The sequence below is a fragment of the Chinchilla lanigera genome, unplaced genomic scaffold, assembly GCF_000276665.1.
Source record: "Chinchilla lanigera isolate Chin_1 unplaced genomic scaffold, ChiLan1.0 scaffold00056, whole genome shotgun sequence".
In the NCBI taxonomy this organism is placed as follows: Eukaryota; Metazoa; Chordata; class Mammalia; order Rodentia; family Chinchillidae; genus Chinchilla; species Chinchilla lanigera.
The window spans coordinates 12,213,060-12,224,175 of record NW_004955457.1 but is presented as its reverse complement, the minus strand read 5'-3'; the positions used below and the strand labels follow the sequence as shown (position 1 = coordinate 12,224,175).

General features: G+C 43.7%; 1 long non-coding RNA gene across 1 annotated transcript; it reads right to left on the bottom strand.

Annotated features, from left to right (window-relative positions):
* Positions 1–8,736: 8,736 nt before the first annotated feature.
* LOC102007630 lies at positions 8,737–10,465 on the bottom strand. The gene is made up of 2 exons (XR_262943.1): positions 10,362–10,465; positions 8,737–8,994 (listed from the first exon to the last, which is right to left on the bottom strand). It is a non-coding gene; the product is annotated as an uncharacterized LOC102007630 (long non-coding RNA).
* Between the last annotated feature and the right edge of the window lie 651 nt (positions 10,466–11,116).

Sequence of the window (11,116 nt, the reverse complement as noted above, 5' to 3'; positions counted from 1 at the left end):
GGTTTCTCAGGAAGACAGAGATATGCAAGAAGGATCTAACAAGTAGTTACAGCCTAAGGGCTGTCAAAAATAGCATATTACCTTCTTTCCTGTGACTCCTTTCACTGAGGTGTGACTGCTGGAAGGAAGGCCAGGATTGAAAAAGACCGAGAGATTTGCACCTGTGTCTAGCAACAGGCTGTTTTCTTGTTCCTCCATAGTCGTGATTACCCAGGGCTCCTCCATGGGGATGACAGTCTGGCCAGAGGGAGAAGTCAGTATGCCCCGGGCCCCCTCATTCCTTGTTGGACTAACTGGTAGGATGGGTCTGAGCTCTGGGGCCTCCACTTCAGAGGACAGACCAATCTCCAGTGGTCTCCTTTGCATTCAGGGCATGGCCCAGGGGGCCTCTTAGGGCAGTTCCTCTTGTGGTGGCCTGGCTTTTAATATCAGTAGCAGATGAATGCAGTCATTGAGTTCTTCTCGGGGCCCCAAGAATCAGACTTAGGGTCTGTTTCTCTTAGTGCTGCAGCAAAAGGAGCTGCTTTTTCTCGGTCTCTTTGTTTTCTCTCCTTGGCCTCCTCCTCGTCTCAGCTATAGAATACTGAGGAGGCAATTCTTACTAACATCTCAAGTGAGCCATCTGGGGCTAAAGCCATTTTTTGTAGCGTTTTCTCTCCAGCCTCCCATCGCATTGGGACCGCACAACCAGTTAGTGTCCTCTCCCTAGCCATCATCACAGGCAGCAGGAATCTCAGTGCAGACCTCTCCAGAGCTCTACATGCTCCTTCACCCCAGCCTGTACTGTCAGGGGAAGAATGGCTTCGGGGGCGGGGGGTCTCCCCAGGTATTGTGCAAGGTCCTGATTTACAGCTTCCGAATGGCTCTTGTGATACCAGTCCACTAGACCTCTGACTCCTTGGGCTTAGTCTGTATTGTCACATTCTCCGAGTCCTTAGGGTTCAGCAGCGGCTCCTCTGCTGACTCTGGACATTTCTGATTCTCAGTGGCAGGGGCAAGAGCAACCCACTGTGTGGCATGTATTCCCAGGGGTTTCTCCATGTTGGAATGATTCATGCACGTCTGCAGGCGGGTCTCCGCAGCCGGTGCATGGTGGGCCAATTGTGTCATGGCTTCTCTGTGCCACGATAGTTCTGAATTGTGTGGTGGTGGCTGGTTTGTGGGCCTGCGTGTGCCAGTGCGAGCCGCCATGTGACTTCCCTGGCACTGGGAGCCCTCCTCCCAGGTGCCTGCGAGGCTGGGGACCGATATAGCTTTTATTTTATTTTATTTTATTTTATTTTATTTTATTTTATTTATTCATATTTTTGGGGTACCAGGAATCAAACTCAGGTTCTTGCATTTGCCAGGGAGCTGAGCTACATCCCCACCCCTGCCTTTATAGCTTTTAAAAGTAGAGCAGTTCTGATACTTCTGTCCTGTTATTAGATTATATGTTCAATTGTTTCTTCCAAAATATATCCAATCTCCTTCTGCCTGTTATTTTTGTAGAAATGCATCAAGAACAAAGCCATTTCTGTGTAAGTACACAGACAGTTAACTTGTTCTTCTGAATGAATGCTTTATTAGATCAGCTTCTGTACTATAGTAGAACATGTTGGGGTGGACTTGTCTCTCCTTTGTAAAAAAAAAAAAAATTTGTTGGTCTTTTTGAGACAGGGTCTTGCTATGTAGTTCAGACTGGTCTTAAGCTCACTTTGTAGCCCAGGCTGGTCTCAAACTCACAACGATCCTCCTACCTCAGCCTCCCAAGTGCTGGGGTTATAGGCATAGGCCACCACCCCCAGCTCTGTAAAAATTAAAGAGCAACAGTAAAAGAAACATCAAGGCTGGGGAGGAGTAGCTCAGTGGTAGAACATGTGTTTGTCCTGTATGAGGCCCTGGGTTCAACCCCAAGTACCACAAAACAGAAAAAGGAAAAAGGAACAAAAGCCGGGCATGGTGGTGTAATTACTGGGATTACTCCCGTAATCCCAGCACTCGGGAGGCTGAGGCAGGGCTGGGGGCGGGGGGTGGGGGGGGAAGCATCACTGCAAGTTTGAGGCCTGCCTGGGCTACAAAATGAGATCCTGTTTTTTTAAAAAAGGAATAACAACAACAAGATGTCCTAAAATGAAAGAGCTGGAATGATGCTGAGGAAGTATTTGCTGCAGAGATGTGATTTCCAGGAAAAGCTTTCACTTGTCTGGTGCTTCCCTCTCGCATCAAGTCCTCAGTCAGCCTGCTCACCTTTGCAGCCTGGAACTCTCGATTCCCTCTCAACTAGAAAGGTGGCAAAACTCTTTTCAAAGACACACACAGTCTTTATTTGAATGTTTGATTTTTTTTTAAAATGTGATACATGGAACAGATAAGAAAGCTGTACTTTGTTTACCAACCTCTCCAATGATGATTAATCTCATCATTTATAAAAAATGTCATGGACAATATGCTTAAATTCCTAACAAAAGTGTGTTTAAAGAAATACATCATTCTGTAGACATCATGCAGAATTTTAGAACCACTCCTTTTTTAAAAAGTAAATGTTTTATATATGCGCTGTGGTTTGTGTCTGGATGTCCCGCCAAAGCCTCATGCAATCTTGGAGGGGGCAGGCTTTTCAGAGGTGGCTGAATCTAGAGTCTGTGATTGGTTGCTTGTCTAGTGCTGGGATTGGGCGAGCGGCTCTAGGCGGGGAGCCTGCATACAGTATAAGGGAGGAAAAGAGGCTTTCCCCTCCCCTTTTTGCTCTTGTTGCTCTTGCTGTTTGCTGCAACCATGAACTGCTGCCCCTCCGCCATGAGCCACTCTGCCTTGGAGCCAGCTGATTATGGACTAAAACCTCCACAATGTGTGAGCTAAACTTTGGGTGAGCTAATCCTTTAACTTTGGGTGTTGAGTATTTTGTCTCAGCAACAAGAGAAACATAACTAAGACAATATGTGTTTAAGAAAATAGGTTTATTAAGCTGGCTTGTCTTTGACACTTGGTGATATCTTCTAGGAATCATATCTTCTCTTGTTAGAAAGGTTAAAAAAATAAGTAAAAGTGATTACATCTTTGTCCTCTTAAATCTCACTGCCTCTTCTTGGCTGAGGCTTGAAACCCTACCATAAACTGTTAAAGGCAGTCAGCCGTCCTTGTTTTAGTTTCTCCCTGTTGCAAAGCTAGTTTATACTGACTGCTAGTCATCTTTGTCAACAGTTTTCCCAGTTCATGGGGTTCAAGCTCCTCAACCCGAAATTCCAAGTAGTCTACCTGCAGTAGCCGCAGACCTTTCCAACCCTCTCTTCCTCTATCCCTATTCTAAAGTTCATAGCCACTTGTTTATCTCTGTCCTAGGTTTACTAGGTTGTGAGGCTTTTGGGGCAGGGAGGAAATATCAGTTTTCTCTGTCTCTGCAGTATCAGTGTTTAATCAGTATCAGTGTTTAATTGCTTGGTATGCTGGCTCTGTCTCCTTTCTCTCTCTCTGTCTCATTCCTCTCTCTCTCTCTCTCTCTCTCTCTCTCTCTCTCTCTCTCTCTCTCTCTCTCTCTCTCTCTCTGCCCCCTCACTTTTTTCCTCTCTTTTTCTCCTCCTCCCTTCCTTCTCTCCTTCCCTTTTTTCATTTTCAGAGTACATTCTCACTTAACCTCTATTAACCAGACTTCTTAATCCACTGAGTTACTCTATGTGCTGGAGAGAAATTAACTTCAGCTCATTCAGTGCATTATTCTGTGGGCTCTGTGGCATATCTGTGAGATGAAAATTGAACAAAATGATAAGCACTGAGGGAATATGTCAGTGTGCTGTATTTATGATTCCAGAAAAAAACTTTAAATAAATGAGTGCCTGCAAATTCCCTTCAGGATTATGGCTTTAGAAAGAGTAAGTCTTGCCAAGCATGGTGGCACATGCCTGTAATCCCAGCATTCAGGAGGCTGAGGCAGGAGGATTGCTGTGAGTTCAAGGCCCGCCTGGGCTGCAAAGTGAGCTCAAGGCCAGCCTGAACTGTATAGTGAAACCTTGTCTCAAAAAGGCAAAAAAAAAAAAAAGGAAAGAAAGAAAGAAAAAGTCTTTCAGTAAATGTTTTTATCTTTTTGTTCCTTTACTATGGTGTTTAACTCCTTACATTTTCAGCAATGTTCATACAACAGTGAAATTACCATCTTCAAGGGCCAAGCAGCAATCTGGGCACCACTAGGTGGCTCTATTAGTCCATGTTCTGCTTACATGGCGGCCTCGCCATTCTTTCCAGATGAAATCGCTCTTGTTGCGTTTGGCTCACATTTTCCTATTGATTATGAACACTCAGCAGGGCAAGATGTGCGAATACCATTTGCACTGAAATAATCCAGTAATTTCCACTGGCCAAAGTTTGGGCTCGGCAGAAAACCTACAGTCACCGGAACAGCAGATACGGAAGCCAGCCCTTAATAAATAGGATCTCCTCACCCCGTGACTTCATTTTAGTTCTTCAAGGAAATGTAATTTACAGTTTCTGGGACACTGGAAAAGGTGTCTTTCCTGGAACTCTAGCATTTGCCAGTATTCTATCAAGGTTTAGGAGAGTTCTACGAAGATTTTATAAGCAAAGTTAGGTAATAACAAGTATTGTTGATTTTGGGTTCCTTGATATTTAAATCTTGAGAGAACAGTTCCTGATTATTTTATCTAATTATTTTCTACCTTAAAACTACATTCTTACCAACATTATGAACCTCTAAAAGTGTATTAGTTTTCTGTTACTGTAACAAAAGACATGAGGCAATTAACTTATGAACGGAAGAGATTTATTTTGGCATGTGTTTCTGGAGTTTCCAGTCCAAGCTTGGGTAGCCCCACTGCTCTGGGTAGGGTGGTGTATCTTGACAGAAACACATAGTGGAATAAAATATTTATATATCAATCCAAAAATGGAGGTGACTGAGAGATCAGGGTCCCACAGTCCCTCAAGGGCATCTGCCAACGACCTGAAAACCTCCCACCAGGTTAGGTTTGAAACGTGCTACCCAGGGATCAAACCTTTAGCCCGGGGGCTATAAGGTACAACTCTACAAGCTGCTGCAATCGGCCTTCAGGGTTATTCTGTGCATCACTGTAATAAGGACAAGTGATATCATGTTTCTATTACTATGAGGCTTTTGTATCTTTAAGTCTCCACAAGATTCCTCCAGACTTCTAAGAATAGCTGGGATAAGTGTATTGCTGATGCCTGTGGTTTATTGAAAGGGAACAGTCAATGCGTAAATTTTTTTTTTCTTGACCAATTTTGCACACTTGAATTTGGTAATCAGAATGGCTGATCTGAAAACAACAATATGTAGTATGAGAACCATTGTTGAACTCCTACCATCCTGTATGGTGAAGCTCTGCATCATTTCCGGTGCTGGTTTTTTGTTTTGTTATGTTGGTTTTTTACTTGTTACTGTCTTTGATTATTTGATCAATCTTGCATTCTTATGTCTGGTGGACTGAGCAACTTGGTTGAAGATAACAGTATGTAATGTAGCAACCATGGTTAATTCCTATCATTTTGTTATGAGGTCATGTATCATTTTTGTTGGTTTTGTGTTGTTTTGATTTTTGTCTGCATTTTGGTTTTGTCAGTTTTTTAATGTTTAAAATTTTTAAAAAAGATTCCTCCAGATGTAAAAACTGACAAGATGTTCTCTACTTTTAAGAATTCATTTGGAAGTTTTAGATGATAAATTCAGCTTCTGATACCTGCTTCCTTCAAGATGAAAATAACATGGGACAAAATGAGACATCACTACATCCTGATAAAATACCTTAAATGGTTGAGCTGTCATACATGATCTATCTGACTTAGCAATTGACATTTGACCTATAGGATAAAAGCTCCATCCTTTCAAAAGTATTTCCATAGGAATATTTTATATTTTCCAGCCCAAAGCTGATTTGAAGCATTAAAACAAGAAATCAAAACCAGAATTCTTCAATTCACAGGTTCTCTAAAATTGCAGAAATAGCCTCTCCTAAGGATGTAGGATTTTGGTAAGTCATGCTCTACCTAGACCATCTTCTGAATTACTTTTGATTTTCTGTTATTTACATATCTGATATACAAGAAAAACTACTTTAATCTCTAGGATTAAAGAGTAATGTGATAAATTGACTTTACCGAGCCAGCTGTTTTGTTTCGTCTGCAGAATATTTAAATTTTGTTTTTACTTGAATGCCTCTTACATAGCACCTGGACTTTCCCCAAACTCATGAATTCCCAATTATCATAGCAAACAAGATTTACCCGCTCATAACACCTTCCAAATCTTTGTAAGCTTTTTGTTTGTGCCTGCTCCAAGAACTCTCATCTCAGACATAATATGAATATAAGGGCCTAGAAGAAATGCTTGACATTTGGGAGTAAATTTAAGACAGCCAACCCTGGCTAAAACTCTGAGGTAGGGCAGGTGTTCTCTCGGCTGGGGAGCACTTCTCTTCTTCAGTAGAAGTCTTACTTATCCTTCTGTGGTCTCCTTTTGAATCCTGCACACAGCTGGGCCTAATACTCATTCAGGGGGCGCATGACTTCTTTTTTAATCTGCATTATCCCGTCCCGATGTGGCTAATCTTAAACAAACAAGTAAACATAGTGGGGCTGAGGCCATAGCTCGGTGGTGGGCTGCTTACACAGCATGTTCAGGTCTCGGGTTGAATTCCCAGCTCCACCTACACAGAAAAGGAAAGAAGAAATGCCACTCTTGAGAAAGGGAAAGTGAGATACAAGGAGTCTGAAGTCAGCCTTTTAGAATGAGGGGACGACAGAGACCCTAAACGGTGGAGTAAAGACAAGCAGCCACATACAGCCTCTCTGCGGCCTGGAGTGAAGACTCCTAGAAAACAGCTGGGTGGAGAAAACAGAAGTAGATCTGCAAGGACCAGGAGGAAGCTGACCGGAAAAGTAGAAACTGCGAAGAAGCTGGAGAAACTGAGCCTGGCCCAGAGGCGAGAACGAAGCAGTCTGCGGCACTGACCTCCACTTGCTCCCCGGGAGGGAGGCTTCCTCTGCAGGCAGCCGAGCCCCAGGGGTGGCAGCCCCAGGAGAAGCTGCCGGCCAGGCTCCAGTGGGCGCCCAAGAGAAGCCCGCGGTTATAACCCGCAAGCACAGCTCGGGCCTTACTCTGTTAGCGACTCTTTCCGCGTGGCAGGAGGGCGTTGGAGAAAAACCCCGGGCAGCGGCCACGTTTGAGAGGGTTTACTCAGCAGCCGTTTTGGCAAGAGGTTGATTGTCAGGAGCTGCAGAATGACAGCTTCAGGGTCACTGGTGTCCCCCTGGCACAGGGACTGAGTGGGAGACAGCCACAGGAGGCAGTGGGAGAGGGGGCGTGGGCGAGACATAGACCCTAGAGAAGTTTAAGCTCGGTGGGTTCCCGCCCTCCGCAGTGAGCAGCAGCTGGCTGTGTGGGTGGGAGCTGCGGCTGGGGCTGACACACACCTGCCCCGCCGCCCACACCCACCACAGAACTCAGCGCTCTGCTCGCGCTCTGCCAGTGTGGTCCGGGTATTGTGACTTCTATCTAGATGTCCCTCTAAGCCTCGCGCACCCATAGGTGGGGCTTTGGGAGGTGACTGGATCATGGGATCTTGGTGCCCATCACTGGATGAATCCATGGATGGGCTCATAGCTGGGTGTGAGGTTGGGAGTGCAGCCTGGCGGGTGGCCTGGAAGGGGGTCTCTCTCTCCCTCCTCTCCTCCCTTGCTCTCTCTTTTCCTGCCACCCTCCACGAGCTTTTTCTCCTCTACCATGCCACCCTGCCTTGGAGACAGCCAGCTGTGGTCTGAAACGTCTAGGAACTGTGAGCTAAATGAACCTTTCCTCCTTAGGTTGTGGGTGCTGGGTGTTGTGCCTCAGTGCCGTGAGAAGTAACTAAGACACAGGGATGCACACACTTAGGCTTGCACAGCGGCCATACCTGGGGTATCTGGACAGGGTCCCTGGAGCAGAGGAAGCAGTCCACAAACCAACAGGCCATCAGGCGACACACGGAGGGACGTGGAACTAGGAGTGGCTGGAGCGAGTATAGCTCTCAAGTGACACCAGTGACCCACCATACCCAGCAGAAAAGGACAGCAGGAGTCCACGCTCTCTGACCAAAGTGTGGGCATGAAAACAAAGTAGCTCTTGTAGTTGCTCGCTGCCCCTCCCTCGTATTTGGTGGATTCTAATACTGCAGACCCTGGAAAGAAACTACTCTTTCAAAAGCATCGAGGAATTATTTGGACTCTCTTCTCTTTTTCTTCATAGGTTTTTTTGCTTTGAGTTTTTTTTTTTAAATTTTGCTTTATCTTTTTTCTTGCTTGTTCTTTTTTGTTGCTTTTATCTAATTCTATTAATTTTCTATTCTTTAATAGGCTCCTTTATCTCATTTTGCTCTCCTTGTCTTCCTGTTCTTTAGTTTGCAAATTTTACTTCTTTCATTTCCCCTTTCCCTACTCCCTCCATTTTTATTAGTATTACTATTAAGCTTTATTAATCTTTAAGTTAGTTGATCCTATGCTGTTTTTGTTCAATTATTTTCTATTGTTAATGGTGGTATAGTTGTTTCATTTAGTAGATATTTACCAGATGTCAATATTTGGTTTTGGGTTTTTTTGTTTTTGTTTTTGTTTTTCTTCCGGTACCAGAAATCGAACTCACTACCTTGCGCTTGCCAGGCAGGTGTTTTGCCACTGAGTTAAATCCCCAGCCCCCGACTGTCAATATTTGGTTTGCCTTTGTGTCTATATTATAATCACAGGTCTCTTCTGTTGTTAAGGGTGGCACAGTGTAGCTTTTATTGGTCCTTATGGTGTGGTGTGTCAATATCACATTTGTCTTTGATTCTTGATGATTTTGTTAATATTGCCAAGTTGGCATTTTCCTATTAATTGGATTTCATTGTCTGCCAATATCTGGTTTGTCTTTGGGTCATCAACAATGCTGTCATTCATTTCTGGAGAATGAAGTGCTGGACCAAGTACACTGGACTCTCCCCTCCCCTCTCCAAAATTGATATAGGTGGTTGGATCCTGGGACAGAAGCAAAAGATTATGGTTAGTTATTCCTACTGTACATGACTGGGAAACAGACACTAACTAAAGAGATCTCAGCATTAGCCACAACATAATAACGATATAACCAACCCTTAACCCTCAGCATGCGGGGCACACACACGCAGAAAGAAACATGAGGAAACAAGGCAACAAAATACTACAAGAACTTCCAGTTCCCCCAGAGATGACCCACTGGGCATCTGTGGGGAGAAAGTCAAATGCTAAACAGCTGAATTATATGAAGTGATAGGAGATGAAAACAAATTGGTAAGGTACTTGGCAAGCTCAGAAATGATATAACTAAACAGATCATGGAGCACAAAAACAAAATGATAAGTGAACTTACAGAAGACACTGAGAGAAAGCTACCTGAGCTGAACAAAATAATATAAAACATGAATGACCAGTTTAGAAAAGAATTAGAGTCCACAAAAAAGCACAAATAGAAATCCAGGAAGTAAATAATTCTACCAAAAGTATGGGCAGCAAGAGTAACCAATGTGAGGATAGAGCCCCCGACAGCGGGGGCTCGTCGACAGCATTTGTCTGCTGCCACTGTCGGGGGCTGGGCCACTTCGGGAGGGACTGCCCTGGGCGGCCCCCTGGGCCATGCCCTAACTGTGGGGGTGGCCACTGGAGGTCGGGCTGCCCTCTGGAGCAGGGGCCCCCGGGGCTCAGACCCCTCCTACCAGTTGGTCCAGCAGGAATGAAGGGGCCCAGGGCATACTCTGCCTTCTCCCTCTGGCTGGACCACTGTCTTCAAGGAGGAGCCCCATGAAATCATGACTATAGAGGAAAAAGTGGAGGGCCCATTGCTGGACACTGGTGCTGGTCTCTCGGTCCTTCTTTTCAGTCCTGGCCCACCTTCCAGCCGTCACACCTCAGTGAGGGGAATCACTGATGAGGAGGTAACCCGCTATTTCTGCAACCCTTGGGCTGTAACTACTTGTTGGATCTTTCCCGCATATCTTTGTTTCCTGAGAAACCACTTTGAAGATGTCAATATGTATTGCAGCAGCCACTGATGATTTCCTACCAATCTGTCCATAACTCTATAATGTTTGTATTGTTCCTATGCTATTTTGTAAATGGATGTATGTTTGTTACTATGTGTTTTCAACAACTATTGAGAATAGTCAATGAGTATTTGATTGATCACTCATGTATAGCTCTATTTGTTTTCCCTAGAGACCACTTTGGAGAAACCAAGCTATAGTTTAACAACCATTAATAATTTCCTGCCCTTTTTGTCTGTAACTCACTATTATTTGTCTATCTGTTTTCCTGAGAAACTATCTAGAAGATACCAATAGGTAAAATAACAACCACTGAAAATGTCTTACCACTTTGTCCATAATTCGGTGAATCTCCCTATTGCTATACTGTCCTTCTTTTACTCTTTAAAATAAAAAAAAATTTTTTTAAAAAGAAATAATAGCAGAAAACTTTCCAAAGAATGGGGAAAGAATTTAACATACAGACAAGCAAGGCATATAGAACTCCAAATAGTCATAATCAGAAAAGAATTTCTCCATGACACATCATAGTCAAAATCTCAGATGTCCAAAAACAGACTTTCAAACATTCTTAAAGAAAAGTCACTTAAAAGAAAAGCCCATTATGATCACAGCAGACTTTGCAACACAAATGTTAAAGGTCAGGAAATCTTGGAGTGAAGTTTATCAAGCCTTCAAAGAAACAGCTTCTAACCTAGGCTAATATATCCTGCAAAACTATCTTTCAAAATTGATAAGTAGGTCTTTCAATGAAAAAGAGCATCTTAAATTCATGACCACCAACCCAGCACTCCAAAAAATTCTCAAAGAATCCTAGAAAGAGACAACAAAGCCAACAATGCCAAAAAATCTAATGGAATGGGTACACCAGGCTGGGTAAACTGTTAAGCAGAGAGGGAAGAACAAAAAGCAATCAGCAACAGGCAAGTAAAGAAATGACAGGTATAAAAAAAAAAAAAAAAAAAAAGAAAGGACAGGAATGAGTCAATACTGTTCAGTAATAACACTCAATGTGAATGGTCTGAACTCCCCAGTCAAAAGACACTGATGAATAGATCACATCAGAGAACAAAACCCAACAG